We start from the raw sequence: 18,335 nt of genomic DNA, 5'->3' as shown, positions 1-18,335 counted from the left end.
AAATCTTCAGATCAGGTCTCTTATATATTCTATATTAGCTAAGAAGCAAAAAAAAAAAAAAAAAAAAAAAAGAAATCATTGTCTTTGGAGGCTCATTAGCTTCTCTTTGAGGCTGTGCCAAAAATTTGGTTCTCTGTCAACAGATTGAAGTAATGTCTCATTGGACTACTTTGGTCCTAATGCCATTCCTTCCATATAGATAACCAAGGGCACCAGTGATGTTGCAAAAGTCATTGAGAAGACATGACCACCGGTTGACCTGCAAGCTGGACCCAGGCAATCGAAGATTCCCCTGTCCTAGGAATGTGTATTCCACTCGCCTTTCCCATTCCCAGAAGCTGTCCCAAGGATACAACCCGGAGGCTGAAATATGGTGTTGACCTGATTTGGATAGTATATGTGTCTGAACGCAGTTAAAGCCTCTATGTAAACGTTTAAGATTTGCCAGGAAGGTGTGAAGATCTATTTGTCTTGAGATTGCCCAAAACAAAGCCTCATAAGTATGTTTCCTTGCTTTTTAAAGCTTCTACCTACCAATCTGGAATGGTCTACCTCTTTTTTTGGTTTCTCCGTTCTCTTTACATATGGGGGCTACTTCGGATTATACCTAAAGAGCTCCTGAGGGAGTTGTGAACTAACAAATATTTACATCAAATACACTCTTTATTAAATAAAACCATGAAAATATAATTGTATATTATACAAAAGGGCAATTTAAAAAACTTGGGTTTTAGATACTGGAGGTTCATCCTTGATAAAAGTCATGTAATTCAACAGTCCCAAGAGGCAAATAATTTCTATGATAATAAAAGTCCCAGCAGAAAGCTATATAAGTAGTAAAATCATAGGTGATATTATTTAATAAAATGTACAAAAAGGGTGATGTGTTCATATAATATAATATTTGTGTTCAATAGAATAAAATCTTAAATAAGATTTAGGTTAATAATTTAATGCCATAGACTTGTACAAATGTCATAGTTCATGAGTTCTAGGGAAACCAAATATAACTAAATTATTTGCCTCTTATTAATCAGGCTGTGATCCAAAATTATAAATAGATTCCTTTTCTAGGTTTTGCTTTAGGCAAAGCATGGTTTTTATTGATTTATTATTATTATTATTAGATCCTAAAAGCTCCAGTTTTAGACTGTTCAATAAATGGTTGGGTCACATAATTCTATATCTAATCTATGAAGAGGGCATAGAAGGATGTATATAACCTGGTTCGTAAATTTCTTGCATAAAATATCACAGAATGATAAATATTGTATTGATAAGTATCGTATAGGTACCTATTCTGTAAATACTGTAGGATATTTTTGAGTGGTTTGAACTTAGCTCTAACAAATATGGTATAATCTATTTATATATAGTGTGTTTACATGGAAAAGGAAGATAAGGGTTTTTAGGCAAGATGATGAACAGGAAGTAGGCAATTGCTTAATTGTTAACAGTTTTGTATAATATCAAGATTTAGATCAACTGATATAGATTCATTGTATAAGCAGAATGTTTTATTCTAGAAATTCAATCATTTGTAAATTAAGCAATTATTTCCATCATGCCTATTTTGTACCATGTAGTATAATAATCTCTAAAAACGTAGTGCTTTTCACTGTTATTATGCTTAAAATCCAATAAAAATGCATGCTATGTGAAGTTATATGCATTTGGGACCAAAATCTAAATTCATTATTAAATATATGAACATCAAGCTTCAATTTACCAAAAATTCAAAAGATAATAATAACAATCTTATTGAAAAAATTCAATGAAATGATAAATAAAAGTCTGTGTTCAATGCAAAGATGTTATGATCTATTGTTACCCACTTTTATCAGTGGTCTCAGGAGTTAACACAATGCCTGGTACATAAACTATAATTGCTGAATAAATAGCTGATCAAAGAAATGAGTTAATCATTGATATATAAAAAATCTTTTCAACTATATATCAATGCAGTAATAAACACAGAACAGAAAAAAGGGAACACTTTCTTATTTTGAAATGACAGTTGCTAGTATCAGACTAAGCCTCTTACTGAAATTATATAAAAAAAGCTTTGCGCAGTGGCAGTATCGTAGCCAATGAGGTTTATCCGAGGCGCGATTATTGCTAATTGAAATTATATAAAAATAAATAAATAAATAAATAAATGAAATATAAAATTTTAGCAGTTTGAAGTATTGGAGAGCATCCGAGGGAGATGAGGTTTGAGGAGGCAAGAACTTTGAGAAAACAAAATGTGTAAGTCTGAACCCTACTTTGGTCAATTTTATTTTTTTTTCTCTTCAGGGCACTTTCTGATTCCCTAAATAGGGAATAAAAAGGTACAATCTAGAGTGTGATGTACTCTCAGCATGCTCTGAGAGAAAAATGGAATTTTAGAAACAGTGCAGGAGAGGTCTGATATAACGGGCAAATGTTCCTTTTCAATAATTGCCAACTCTGGGATCCCTGGGTGGCGCAGGGGTTTGGCGCCTGCCTTTGGCCCAGGGCACGATCCTGGAGACCCGGGATCGAATCCCACATCGGGCTCCCGGTGCATGGAGCCTGCTTCTCCCTCTGCCCGTGTCTCTGCCTCTCTCTCTCTCTCTGTGACTATCATAAATAAATAAAAAATTAAAAAAAATAATTGCCAACTCTGAGTCTTAGGATGCAGTGGGTCTTTGATAAGATCAAAAGTAGAACCTATAAAAATATCGTGAAAATCTGGTAACTAGAAATGTATCCATATGTCTACAAAGGAATTAGCAAATAAAGACTCTTCTGTAACTATTTTAACATGTAGAGAATTTATATGGATATGGATAAGTGAAGACTTAGAGAATTTAGTAGAAACATTGAAATTCTAAAAAGAAAAAAATAGTGATTATAGAAATGAAAAACACAACCTCTAAAATTAAAAATGCACTTGCCAGTACAAGCAATAAATTGAACATTGTAGAAGAAAAGGTCAGTAAACATGCAATCAAATAGAATTTTTTGCAAGCTGGAACTCCAAAAGAAGATTTTAATTTTAAAAGAGTTTCACAGACATGATGGTAATATCAAATGGTTTGCTGCTTGTATAAGTGGAGATCCAGATGGAGAAAAGGAATGTGATGGGAAAGAGATGTTCATGAAATAATAATTGATTTTTTCCTGAATTTGAATGAAAATTTAACTCAACAACAAAAACAATACAATGAAGAAAAATAATTTCAAGTAAAATATAGTCAAGCGAGTAAAATTCAAAGCCTTTTTCTCCCTCTGCCTATGTCTCTGCCTCTCTCTCTGTGTGTCTCATGAGTAAATAAATAAATAAATCTTAAACAAAACCAAAACCAAAACCACTACATTTTAAAGAAACGAATAAAGGAAAGGAGAAACAGAGGGGAAAATGTAAGATAAATAGAACATAAATAGAGAGATGATAGACATAAACTTTGCCATATAAATAATTACATTAAATATAGATATAACAGCCCAATTTAAAAGTAGAGATTCTCAGATTGGACAAGAAAGCAAGGCCCAGCTTTATATTGTTTACAAGAAATAAACTTCATGTATAAACTCAAAGACAGAAGAGAAATAAAAAGATAGTAATTTTTATTTCTTTCACACATAAAGAAAAAAAGACATTTAAGAAAGGGAAAATCAGTAGTAAAAGATCATGCTGGAACCATTTATATGAAAAAATATAACTCAACTCTCTGGTGCTATATACAGGTTGGACTTTGATAAGCTAAAAGTGAATATCATAAATCTTAACATAACCACCAAAATAACAAAATAAATGGTTATGCTTAATAAGATTTCAGAGGAGATACAATTAAATAACAAAATTGTCAAATAATGAAAATTTGGCAAAAAAGAAGTAGAGACACATGGAACAAATAGAAAACAAGTAGCAAGATGATCTCTTTAACTGTATAATATCAATAAATTCATTTAATGTAAATGGTCTGAACAACCCACTTCCTAAAGATATGTTTTCAGACCAAAGAAAGGAGCTAGTAGCTACCAAACAAGCTCCTGGATAAACAAACACAACATAATAGAATGGTAAGCAGAAACAAACATATGTAAAATCATAGAGTTTTTTTTTTATACTATTCTGTGAATAACTGATAGAAGAAGAAAAGAGAAAATCAATAACAATATAGAAAATATGAACAAATATCAACCTACAAGATGACACTGATATTTATGGGACATTCTACCAAACAACAACAGAGTATTATTTTCAAGTACACATGGAATATTTACTTATATATTCTATATTTTTGGTCAAAAACAAGTCTTAAAAATTAAAAAGATATTGATATTATACTGAATTGTGTCTTGACTATAATGGAATTAAATCAGAAATAAAAAAATAGAAAAGTTTCTGAAAAATTCCTGCATGTTTATTCTATATTTATTTTAGCACTCTTCTAAATAACTCAAGCATTAAAAGAGTATTCAAATGAGAAATAAAAGTATTTTGAAATGAATGAATATGAAAGCATAGAATATCCAAATCTGCAGATGGCACTAATATGTTCAGGGAAAGATTTGTAGCGCTAAATGCTTCTGTTATGAAGAACAGCCATGATTTATTTGATGAGCTCAGTTTCCACTTTAGGAAACTAGAAAAATACAAGCAAATAAGGACATGAAGAAAACAAATAATAAAATTCAGAATGGAAATTAGTGAATAAGAACACAGGGTAATGATAGAGTTAATAAATGAAACCAAAAGACCTTTCTTTGACTTCTCAAATTAAGCTAATAAACATCTACAGAGACAGATTATGGAAAAAAATACAGAAAACACAAATAACCAATGTTTGGAATGAGACAGATGACATTACCACTGATTTTATGGATACTAAAAGGAAAATAAGTAAAAGGAAAATATAAAAAATTCATGTCAATAAATTTAAAAGATGAATTGATAAAAGGTATGAATTCATCAAAAGATACAACATACCGAATTCACTCAGGAAGAAACAGCCAATCTAAACAACCCTGCATTTATTAAAACAATTTAAATTTTTTAAAAGCAATGTAACTTTAATTTAAAATATTATCACGAAGAAAACTCCATCAGATGCTCTTGATGAATTCTAGAAAATATTTTGAAATAAGTAATACCAATTTTACACAAATTATTTACAAAAAATTAAAAGGAGAAAATATATTGCAAATTGTTCTATGAAAATAGCATTATTGTGATATCAAAATCAAATAATCACAAAATAATAAATGAACACTGCTGATGAATATCCTTCCTGGATATATATGTAACTATCCTAAGCAAAATTTTAGCTAACCAAACCCAACAATTTATAAAAAGAAAAATTCATTAAAACTAATTAAAGTTTATCCCAGGAATGTGATATTGGTTTAATATCCCCAAATTGGTCATGTGATATAATAAATTAACAAACTAAAAGAGGAAAACAATTTAATAATCTCATTAAATGCAGGAAAATCAAATGACTACACCCAATATCCATTCACTATACGGATTTTAAGAAAAGTAGAAAAATAGGGTACCTTTTGCTTGATATAGGCTTCTTCCAAGAAACCTACAGCTAATATTATATTTAGGATTAAAAGACTAGGGGCGCCTGGATGGCTCAGTTTTTAAGCATCTGCCTTCGGCTCAGGTCACGATCCCAGGGTCCCGGGATGGAGCCCCACATTGGGCTCCCCTCTTAGCCAGGACTCTGCTACTCCTTCTCTCCACTGCTCATACTCTGTCTCACTATCTCTCTCTTTCTTTCTCTCTCTCAAACAAATAAATAAAATCTTTAAACAAAAATAAAAGGGTAAAGACTAAATGCTCCTAAATACAGAAACAACAACAACAACAAAAACCGCAAGGCTGTTCATTCCCAACCACATTGTTTTAGAGGTATCAGACAGTACATTCACCCGTCCCCACCAAATTACCTAGATAACCTTCAAATCACCCTGAAAATCTACGAATTCGGCCTGAGATTTAAAGAGAGACCAGCTGGAACGCTACAGTGAGAAGAGTTTGCGCTTCTACCAAGGTAGGAAGACGGGGAAAAAGAAGTAAAGAAACAAAGGCCTCCAGGGGGAGGGGCCCCGCGAGGAGCCGGGCTGAGGCCGGGGCGAGTGTCCCCAGGACAGGAGAGCCCCGTCCCGGAGACGCAGGAGCTGCACCGACCTTCCCGGGGGAAAGGGGCTCGCAGGGAGGTGGAGCAGGACCCAGGAGGGCGGGGATGCCCTCGGGCTCCCGGGGACACTAACAGGCACCTGCGCCCCGGGAGAGTGCGCCGAGCTCCCTAAGGGCTGCAGCGCCCGGCGGGACCCGGAGCAGCTCGGGGGGCTCGGGGGCGGCTCCGCGGAGGGGGCTGCGGGGCGGGAGCAGCTCGGGGGGCTCGGGGGTGGCTCCGCGGAGGGGGCTGCGGGGGGGAGCAGGTCGGGGGGCTCGGGGGCGGCTCCGCGGAGGGGGCTGCGGGGCGGGAGCAGCTCGGGGGGCTCGGGGGCGCTCGGGGGCGGCTCCTCGGAGGGGGCTGCGGGGCGGGAGCAGGTCGGGGGGCTCGGGGGCGGCTCCGCGGAGGGGGCTGCGGGGGGGAGCAGGTCGGGGGGCTCGGGGGCGGCTCCGCGGAGGGGGCTGCGGGGCGGGAGCGCGAATCCAACAGCGCAGACCGGGAACACAGGGCGCCGGGACACAGCCCAGGATCCGGCCTCCCCCGGGACAGGCAGAGGACGGGAGGGCCCAGGACAGCGAGGACGCTCCTGCCCCACCTGAGCAGATCAGCGGCCCCGCCCCGGAGCCTCCAGGCCCTGCAGACGGAGAGCTCCGTGCTTCCTGCGGGGGCTGACTCCAGGGCTCCAGAGCTGGCCCCGCCACTGGGGCAGTTCCTCCTGGGGCCTCACGGGGTAAACAACCCCCACTGAGCCCTGCACCAGGCAGGGGCTGAGCAGCTCCCCCAAGTGCTAACACCTGAAAATCACAACAGGCCCCTCCCCCAGAAGACCAGCTAGACGGACCAGTTCCAGGGGAAGTCAAGGGACTTAAAGTATACAGAATCAGAAGATACTCCCCCGTGTTTTTTCTTTTCTTTCTTTTTTTTTTTTTGATTTCTGTTTGCTTCCACCACCCTTTTTTCCCTTTCTTTCTCTTTTTTTCTTTTTTTCTTCCTTTTTTCTTTTTTTTTTTCTCTTTCCTTTCCATCTTTCTCTCTCTTTTTCTCCTTTTCCCAATACAACTTGTTTTTGGCCATTCTGCACTGAGCAAAATGACTAGAAGGAAAACCTCACCTCAAAAGAAAGAATCAGAAACAGTCCTCTCTCCCACACAGTTACAAAATCTGGATTACAATTCAATGTCAGAAAGTCAATTCAGAAGCACTATTATACAGCTACTGGTGGCTCTAGAAAAAAAGCATAAAGGACTCAAGAGACTTCATGACTGCAGAATTTAGATCCAATCAGGCAGAAATTAAAAATCAATTGAATGAGATGCAATCCAAACTAGAAGTCCTAACGACGAGGGTTAACGAGGTGGAAGAACGAGTGAGTGACATAGAAGACAAGTTGATGGCAAAGAGGGAAACTGAGGAAAAAAGAGACAAACAAAAACCATGAGGATAGATTAAGGGAAATAAACGACAGCCTGAGGAAGAAAAAACTACGTTTAATTGGGGTTCCCGAGGGCGCCAAAAGGGCCAGAGGGCCAGAATATGTATTTGAACAAATCCTAGCTGAAAACTTTCCTAATCTGGGAAGGGAAACAGGCATTCAGATCCAGGAAATAGAGAGATCCCCCCCCCCTAAAATTAATAAAAACCATTCAACACCTCGACATCTAATAGTTAAGCTAGCAAATTCCAAAGATAAAGAGAAGATCCTTAAAGCAGCAAGAGACAAGAAATCCCTGACTTTTATGGGGAGGAGTATTAGGGTAACAGCAGACCTCTCCACAGAGACCTGGCAGGCCAGAAAGGGCTGGCAGGATATATTCAGGGTCCTCAATGAGAAGAACATGCAACCAAGAATACTTTATCCAGCAAGGATCTCATTCAAAATGGAAGGAGAGATAAAGAGCTTCCAAGACAGGCAGCAACTGAAAGAATATGTGACCTCCTAACCAGCTCTGCAGGAAATTTTAAGGGGGACTCTTAAAATTCCCCTTTAAGAAGTTGTTCAGTGGAACAATCCACAAAAACAAGGACTGAATAGATATCATGATGACACTAAACTCATATCTTTCAATAGTAACTCTGAACGTGAACGGGCTTATGACCCCATCAAAAGGCGCAGGGTTTCAGACTGGATAAAAAAGCAGGACCCACCTATTTGCTGTCTACAAGAGACTCATTTTAGACAGAAGGACACCTACAGCCTGAAAATAAAAGGCTGTAGAACCATTTACTATTCGAATGGTCCTCAAAAGAAAGCAGGGGTAGCCATCCTTATATCAGATAAACTAAAATTTACCCCGAAGACTGTAGTGAGAGCTGAAGAGGGACACTATCTCATACTTAAAGGATCTATACAGCAAGAGGACTTAATAATCCTCAATATATATGCCCCAAATGTGGGAGCTCTCAAATATTTAAACCAATTATTAACCAAAGTGAAGAAGTACTTAGATAATAATACACTTATACTTGGTGACTTCAATCTAGCTCTTTCTATACTCGATAGGTCTTCTAAGCACAACATCTCCAAAGAAACGAGAGCTTTAAATGATACACTAGACCAGATGGATTTCACAGATATCTACAGAACTTTACATCCAAACTCAACTGAATACACATTCTTCTCAAGTGCACATGGAACTTTCTCCAGAATAGACCACATACTGGGTCACAAATCGGGTCTGAACCGATACCAAAAGATTGGGATCATCCCCTGCATATTCTCAGACCATAATGCCTTGAAATTAGAACTAAGTCACAACAAGAAGTTTGGAAGGACCTCAAACATGTGGAGGTTAAGGACCATCCTGCTAAAGATGAAAGGGTCAACCAGGAAATTAAGGAAGAATTAAAAAGATTCATGGAGGGATCCCTGGGTGGCGCAGCGGTTTAGCGCCTGCCTTTGGCCCGGGGCATGATCCTGGAGACCTGGGACCGAATCCCACATCGGGCTCCCGGTGCATGGAGCCTGCTTCTCCCTCTGCCTATGTCTCTGCCTCTCTCTCTCTCTCTCTCTGTGACTATCATAAAAAAAAAAAAAAAAAAAAGATTCATGGAAAATAATGAGAATGAAGATACAACCATCCAAAATCTTTGGGATGCAGCAAAAGCAGTCCTAAGGGGGAAATACATCGCAATACAAGCATCCATTCAAAAACTGGAAAGAACTCAAATACAAAAGCTAACCTTACACATAAAGGAGCTAGAGAAAAAACAGCAGCTAGATCCTACACCCAGCAGAAGACGAGAGTTAATTAAGATTCGAGCAGAACTCAACGAAATCGAGACCAGAAGAACTGTGGAACAGATCAACAGAACCAGGAGTTGGTTCTTTGAAAGAATTAATAAGATAGATAAACCATTAGCCAACCTATTAAAAAGAAGAGTGAGAAGACTCAAATTAATAAAATCATGAATGAGAAAGGAGAGATCACTACAAACACCAAGGAAATACAAACGATTTTAAAAACATATTATGAACAGCTATACGCCAATAAATTAGGCAATCTAGAAGAAATGGACGCATTCCTGGAAAGCCACAAACTACCAAAACTGGAACAGGAAGAAATAGAACACCTGAACAGGCCAATAACCAGGGAGGAAATTGAAGCAGTCATCAAAAACCTCCCAAGACACAAGAGTCCAGGGCCAGATGGCTTCCCAGGGGAATTCTATCAAACGTTTAAAGAAGAAACCATACCTATTCTCCTAAAGCTGTTTGGAAAGATAGAAAGAGATGGAGTACTTCCAAATTCGTTCTATGAGGCCAGCATCACCTTAATTCCAAAACCAGACAAAGACCCCACCAAAAAGGAGAATTACAGACCAATATCCCTGATGAACATGGATGCAAAAATTCTCAACAAGATACTAGCCAATAGGATCCAACAATACATTAAGAAAATTATTCACCATGACCAAGTAGGATTTATCCCCGGGACACAAGGCTGGTTCAACACTCGTAAAACAATCAATGTGATTGATCATATCAGCAAGAGAAAAACCAAGAAGCATATGATCCTCTCATTAGATGCAGAGAAAGCATTTGACAAAATACAGCATCCATTTCTGATCAAAACTCTTCAGAGTGTAGGGATAGAGAGAGCATTCCTCCACATCTTAAAAGCCATCTACGAAAAGCCCACAGCAAATATCATTCTCAATGGGGAAGCACTGGGAGCCTTTCCCCTAAGATCAGGAACAAGACAGGGATGTCCACTCTCACCACTGCTATTCAACATAGTACTGGAAGTCCTAGCCTCAGCAATCAGACAACAAAAAGACATTAAAGGCATTCAAATTGGCAAAGAAGAAGTCAATCTCTCCCTCTTCGCCAATGACATGATACTCTACATAGAAAACCCAAAAGCCTCCACCCCAAGATTGCTAGAACTCATACAGTAATTTGGTAGAATGGCAGGATACAAAATCAATGCCCAGAAATCAGTGGCATTTCTATACACTAACAATGAGACTGAAGAAAGAGAAATTAAGGAGTCAATCCCATTTACAATTGCACCCAAAAGCAAAAGATACCTAGGAATAAACCTCACCAAAGAGGTAAAGGATCTATACCCTAAAAACTATAGAACACTTCTGAAAGAAATCGAGGAAGACACAAAAAGATGGAAAAATATTACATGCTCATGGATTGGCAGAATTAATATTGTGAAAATGTCAATGTTACCCAGGGAAATTTACACGTTTAATGCAATCCCTATCAAAATACCATGGACTTTCTTCAGAGAGTTAGAACAAATTATTTTAAGATTTGTGTGGAATCAGAAAAGACCCCGAATAGCCAGGGGAATTTTAAAAAAGAAAACCATAGCTGGGGGCATCACAATGCCAGATTTCAGGTTGTACTACAAAGCTGTGGTCATCAAGACAGTGTGGTACTGGCACAAAAACAGACACATAGATCAATGGAACAGATTATAGAACCCAGAAGTCGACCCTGAACTTTATGGGCAACTAATATTCGATAAAGGAGGAAAGACTATCCACTGGAAGAAAGACAGTCTCTTCAATAAATGGTGCTGGGAAAATTGGACATCCACATGCAGAAGAATGAAACTAGACCACTCCCTTTCACCATACACAAAGATAAACTCAAAATGGATGAAAGATCTAAATGTGAGACAAGATTCCATCAAAATCCTAGAGGAGAACACAGGCAACACCCTTTTTGAACTCTGCCACAGTAACTTCTTGCAAGATACATCCAGGAAGGCAAAAGAAACAAAAGCAAAAATGAACTATTGGACTTCATCAAGATAAGAAGCTTTTGCACAGCAAAGGATACAGTCAACAAAACTAAAAGACAACCTACAGAATGGGAGAAGATATTTGCAAATGACGTATCAGATAAAGGGCTAGTTTCCAAGATCTATAAAGAACTTCTTAAACTCAACACCAAAGAAACAAACAATCCAATCATGAAATGGGCAAAAGACATGAAGAGAAATCTCACAGGGGAAGACATAGACATGGCCAACAAGCACATGAGAAAATGCTCTGCATCACTTGCCATCAGGGAAATACAAATCAAAACCACAATGAGATACCACCTCACACCAGTGAGAATGGGGAAAATTAACAAGGCAGGAAACCACAAATGTTGGAGAGGATGTGGAGAAAAGGGAACCTTCTTACACTGTTGGTGGGAATGTGAACTGGTGCAGCCACTCTGGAAAACTGTGTGGAGGTTCCTCAAAGAGTTAAAAATAGACCGGCCCTATGACCCAGCAATTGCACTGTTGGGGATTTACCCCAAAGATTCAGATGCAATGAGACGCCGGGACACCTGCACCCCGATGTTTCTAGCAGCAATGTCCACAATAGCCAAACTGTGGAAGGAGCCTCAGTGTCCATCGAAAGATGAATGGATAAAGAAGATGTGGTTTATGTATACAATGGGATATACTCAGCCATTAGAAACGACAAATACCCACCATCTGCTTCAACGTGGATGGAACTGGAGGGTATTATGCTGAGTGACGTAAGTCAGTCGGAGAAGGACAAACAGTGTACGTTCTCATTCATTTGGGGGATATAAATGATAGTGAAAGGGAATATAAGGAAAGGGAGAAGAAATGTGTGGGAAATATCAGAAAGGGAGACAGAACATAAAGACTCCTAACTCTGGGAAACGAACTAGGGGTGGTGAAAGGGCATGAGGGCGGAGGGTGGGGGTGTGTGGGTGATTGGCACTGAGGGGGACACTTGACGGGATGAGCACTGGGTGTTATTCTGTATGTTGGTAAATTGAACAGCAATAAAAATTAATTTATTAAAAGTCATTTCCATTATTTTTTTTAATGGGGTCAGCAAGAAAAGATGAACCAGCAATACTTTGGTTGAGATATTTATTCAGGATACCATTAACATTTTCAAATGATGTTACAAAGAACTATTTGAGAAAAGTTTACTAATTTTTACTAGATCAAAATCAAAACTAATCTTTAAATAGTTTTAAACTATGATTTTAAGCAATGAAATTAAAGCAATTTATTTTTTAAGTGGAATTTTATTTCCATTCACCAATGAAGGGCATGCTATTTCTTATCTCTAAATGATATTACAAATAAAATTCCAGGATTCTAAAACTTAAAATTCCAAATGGCTACCCAATTTTTGCTCCTTAAAAATTTTTATTTATTTATTTATTTATTTATTTATTTATTTATTTATTTGAGAGAGAGAGACAGAGATAGTGACAGCACAAGCAGTGGAGAGAGGGAGAAGCAGTCTCCCCTCTGAGCAGGGACCCAGAAGCAAGGCTGCATCCCAGGACTTAGAATCAGGACCTGAGATGAAGGCAGATGCTTAACTGACTGAACCACCCAGGCACCCCCAGTTTTTGCTTTTTATACAGTTATCTTCAATCAGAGTCACAGCGGAGGTAAATGAACCATGAATGACCTTTTAAAAAATGTTTTTTTAAATTTATTTATTTATTTACTTATTTACTTATTTGAAAGAGAGAGAAAGAGGGAGAGAGTGCACCCAGAAGCCGGGCTCAGAGGAAGAGAGAGAGGAAGAGGTAATTAATCCTAAGTGCCCACTGTGCAGACCCAGCACAGGGTTCAAGTGCGACTGGAGCTCAGGACTCTGAGACCAGGACCTGGGCCAAAACCAAGAGTCAGACACTCAATGACTGAACCACCCAGGGGCCCAGAACCATGAATTACTTTTGTGGAGACACACCTTTATGAAATTCATTAGTACCTTAGTAAACTTTGATTCATATTCACCTAAATGACAAACCATTTTATGTCTCAGTGGTATTAAAAGTAAATTTAAATAGTTGGAAAAAAAGATCTAAGTACCTCAATTGCAACTTGATGACTATATTTACATCAAACCTTTTGAAATTACTGCGGTGTTAGGGAACATGAATGATGAAGGTATCAATTTACATAATATGTACTCAAACTTTGTGTTTAAATCAAATTTGATTTAATTATATGTGTTTAAATTATATGTGCTGCATTATAAATTTCCCTTGTTATAGTAGAAATACATATAGTAGAAATACCATAGGGAAACACTGATGTTTGGCACTTAAGGCCGTCAATTGTACAAAGATTGCTACAGAAATAATTAGCATGCTTGAAACAATTTCTCAAATGTATCAACAAAGGCTATAGAATAATATCTTATTTTTGACCCTAAAATTTTTATCTGGTTTTTCATCACAAATGTAGCCATTTGCTAAAGCTGTCTATTGCTTCCAAAATGAAGTATTGCACTGTCAATAAATGTGAAAAATGTGATGCATTAGACACAAACAAGACGAGAAGGGAATGGGAATGAAAGATAAAAAAATAGTAAAACACATGAAATTGCACAAAACTTTCAAAATGAGTTTTGTATTCCATGAATCTATTCTCCAATAGTATGATATTCAGGAGAGAATACAAAGTATTGTTCCTAATAAGCTTTTAGTACTACCTGTCCTAGCAAAGGCTTTTTCCGTTAATATCGACACCTTGGAAAAGCAATTTGCTTTGTGGAATAAAAAGGAATCAGCAGAGCCCAGACAGAGAAATCCAATTTTATCCTCAGACAGGCACAAAGCTGAATGCCTTCCATTTTAATGACTGACAGCTTCTATTTCTTTATACAAGCATCATGTAAGAAATGAACACAACTGCCAATAGAAGCACGATCCAGCCTAAAAGCTCTAGTGGCATCTTCTGTGTGGCATTTCTCTACGTCGGCACATACTAGATTTGAGCCCAGAGAAAAATATTACAACCTCATCAAGTTCTATACAGTATTGCCATAACAAAATGAGCAATATGTACAAACCTGTGTGCCCTTAAAAATTGCAGGGGATTCATAAGAAATAATTCTTTGACAAACTATATGTAGTGGAACCCGAGATTCCCAAGGTAAATAATTTCTCTCTGTGGCATGACCCGACAAACATTATATGTGTGTGTGTAAAAGGGAGACAGACACACAGAGACAGACAGAGGCAGAGAGACAGAGAAAGGACAGAGTAGAGGTGAATTGAGAATAAAGCCAAATACAATCCTTTTTGACTGAGTATCCAGTTCTTCAGTAAAGTTACTAAGAAATGTTTGCTTGAGGGTATTCTTGTAGAAGCCAAAGAACTGGATTTCACAATTCAAGGAAGAATCTAGAGCCAAAAAGGGATGCAAGAGCAGACAAGAGCAGAAAGATGGAATAGACTAGGAGATCTTAGACAAATTTGAAGTGATTCACAGAAATTAAGGAAATGGTACAAAAACATAGGGTACTGAAATTGATGTTTAGGTCAAATTTATACTTTCTGGATCTTTTTAAAGAGCTACTTAAAGTGACCACGGTAAACTACATTATATTGCTATATTGAATAATTGAACTTGTGATATAATTTAATTTGTTTATTTATTATTTTGGGGGCTCTTTAAATTGAAAAATTTAATTTCCAGTTCCTGCAGCACAGGAAACCAATTTTGTCAGCACAGGAAATTAGTAGACCTAAAAAACAGTTTGAAAAGGGGGATATCCTTCAAGATTTATTATTTTGTTATGCATATTTATATTAATGAGGTGATAATAATTAAAGTAGCATATTAATTTTGTTTCAAAGTAAATAGATGACATCTATTACGGAGCTTAAATTTCTATCTATATTCCAAAATTGAGAGCTAAGTTTATGGTTTTCAGCTATGGCTTCACTTTGTCCTGTACACCATGTTTAGTTTACCTCTTTTCCAATGAAAGCTAATTTTTTAAAATATAATTGAAATCTTAACTCTAAGAAATGTGTGTGGAGGCACTAATATTTTTTAGGTCCCATGGTCCAGCTTACTGACAGGGTTTTGTAGTTAGTAAATAGAACAACTGAAATTTGGATCTCTTAGGACTATTTCCAAAGCATATTAAATATTCAGAATTCAATACTGATAGTGAAGCCAGTGATTACTGGAAGGTGCTGGTAGAGGGAATTTGTTTTCTAAAAGAAACTCTTATTTATTATGCTTATTTCTGTTAGAGAGAGAGAAATTCAGAGGAGAGGTAGGTAGAGAGAGTGAGAGAGGGAGAGAAAGATATATATATATATAACTCTTTATATATATTGACACTGTATATATAGAGAGATGCTTAAATCTAAACTTTCTCTTGAAACTTAGGATATACAGCTATTAATATACTAATTGCTTTAGTATAATCACTTTAAAATTGATATTATTATTATAATTATTGTTAAATATACTGCAAAAGTGTTGGAATGTTTTAGTGTTAGAATAGACGATCAGTCTGTGGTTTCATATTTGAATAACAGTATTTGTTATTTTGAATTCACTTTTTACTGTAATGTTACAAGCTCATGAGCCACAGATTTTATTGAATATTTATAAAGACAAATATCCCATAGCTAGTGTAGTTTATATTTTAAATCTGGCATTTTGAATTCATTCAAAGGTGAAAAAATATTCTCAGTTGGTAGAGCTTGTTACAACTTACAAATTTTTATATCCTATTTTTTTCCTTTTCTATCTATTGCTTTCATATTTGGTTACTTTGAAATTGATAATATTACCTTTTACACGGCAGGTTTAGCCTATAGATTATAAAGCCAAACAGATATATGCTGGAATAAAATCCTCTTTACTTACAAGCTGGGTGTCTTAGCAAATTTCTTAAGCTTCCATAGCCTGGTTTCTCATGTACTGAAAGTGAATGATAGAAAATGTAGCTCTAAGAGTCAGGCTTACAGTAAGCACCAAAACCCTTATAATAATCATTATCAACACAGCACCAATGCTATTTGTAACTTATAATATCACTGCTGGTTCACCTCAATGGAACTGAATATTGGTGCACCTGGGTGGCTCAGGTGTTGAGCATCTACCTTTGTCTCAGGTCCTGATCCCGGGGTCCTGCAATCCCTCCCCTGGAGGGAGCCTGCTTCTCCTTCTGCGTATGTCTCTGCCTCTCTGTGTGTGTCCCTCATGAATAAATAAGTAAAATCTTTAAAAATTAAAAAAAAATCAAAAAGGTTTTAAAAATAATATTGCTTCTATATATCTGTTCTATGTTATTGCCATTTGATCTATGCCTGTTTGCTTTGATTATGGTCAACTCGATTTGTATTCACCTACTGAAAAGAGGCTTTACAATTATAGAAATAAATTACATATATTTTAAAGGCGTTGTTATTAGGTGAGAAATAATCTTTATAATTTCCCTTAAGAAATGTAATTTTACAAGATGAATACAGATAAGCACTTAAATAGTAATTAGGAATACAAGGTCCAGTTCAGATAAAGTGGCTATCCTTGAGTATCTCCAGAATTAGGGGGTAGAAAGTCAAAGGCATAAGCAGACATGTAGATCTCTGGTAAACCTGACTTTCAGAAAGACTTTCAGGCAGTATTTAATGTAAATCTGTAAGACTAAATTTTTTTGTGAAAGATTTTTTATAAACTCTTACACATCATATCATCAATGTTTTAGTTCTGCTTGGCTTACTACATCTACCTTTTGAACAATATGGTCCTTGAAGAGAGGGATTTTTCTTCAATTATACCAGAATTCATTCCATTACAGTCAAAGATCCACCCTCATCATCCATAAAAGTTCCCTTTCTCTGCATCATTTGGTGAATTGCCAATGACTCCAGAAGGATGTTATGGGTTCATGATGTCTGATGGGCTAATCATTGGTGGCCCCATTTTTATTATTGTCAACTAATTCCATAGCCTGACCAAGCAATATGGACGTTCCTTATTTTTTCCCTCTTTAGCTTCTAGAAAGCAGAATATTTAGGTAGAATTTTTCTATGTAAACACTCCCCACTCAGCAACTTTATAGCATCTAAGTTCTTTGTATATTTTGGATACTAACCCTTTATCTGATATGTCACTTGCAAATATCTTCTCCCACACTATAGGTTGCTCTTAGTTTCGCTAATTTTTTCCTTTGTTGTGCAAAAGTTTTTTTTTTTATTTTGATGAAGTGCCAATCATTTATTTTTACTTTTGTTTCCCTTGCCAAAAGAGATATACCTAGAAAGAGGTGGCTATGGCAAATGTCAAAGTGGTTACTGCCTGTGCTCTCTTCCAGAATTTTCATGGTTTCAGGTCTCACATTTAGTTCTTTAATCATTTTGAGTTTATTTTTGTGTATGGGGTAAGGAAGTGGCATACTTTCATTCTTTTGTGTTGCTGTCCAGGTTTCCCAGTACAGTTTGTTGAAGAAACATTATTTTTCCTAAACATATAAAACACAACACACCAAAACTGAATAATTCAATTAAAAAATGGGCAGAAAATCTGAATAGACATTTCTCCAAAGAAGACATACAGATGGCCAACAGACACATGAAAACATGTTTAACATCACTGATCATCAGGGAAATACAAGTCAAAACTACAATGAAAAATCACCTCACACTGTCAGAATGGCTAAAATCAAAACCACAAGAAACAGCAAAAGCTGGTGAGGTTCTGGAGAAAGGGGAATGCTCCTGCACTGTTGGTGGGAATGCAAACTGGTATAGCCACTCTAGAAAACAGTAGAAGGTTCCTCAAAAATTTAAAAATAGAACTACCCTACAATCTAGTAATTGCACTCCTAGAAATTTACTTCAAGTGTTTATAGCAGCATATATATCTACAATAGCCAGATTACAGAAACAGCCCCAAGCACCCATCGACTGAT

At 37.1% G+C, this 18,335-nt stretch overlaps 1 pseudogene; it reads left to right on the top strand.

Annotated features, from left to right (window-relative positions):
• Window positions 1-2,061: 2,061 nt before the first annotated feature.
• LOC119869444 lies at window positions 2,062-2,208 on the top strand (annotated as a pseudogene).
• The last annotated feature ends 16,127 nt before the right edge of the window (window positions 2,209-18,335 follow it).

Source organism: Canis lupus, chromosome 15 (assembly GCF_011100685.1).
Source record: "Canis lupus familiaris isolate Mischka breed German Shepherd chromosome 15, alternate assembly UU_Cfam_GSD_1.0, whole genome shotgun sequence".
NCBI lineage: Eukaryota > Metazoa > Chordata > Mammalia > Carnivora > Canidae > Canis > Canis lupus.
Note: the sequence above shows the minus strand (reverse complement) of the source record. Positions and strands in the feature narration are given on the sequence as shown.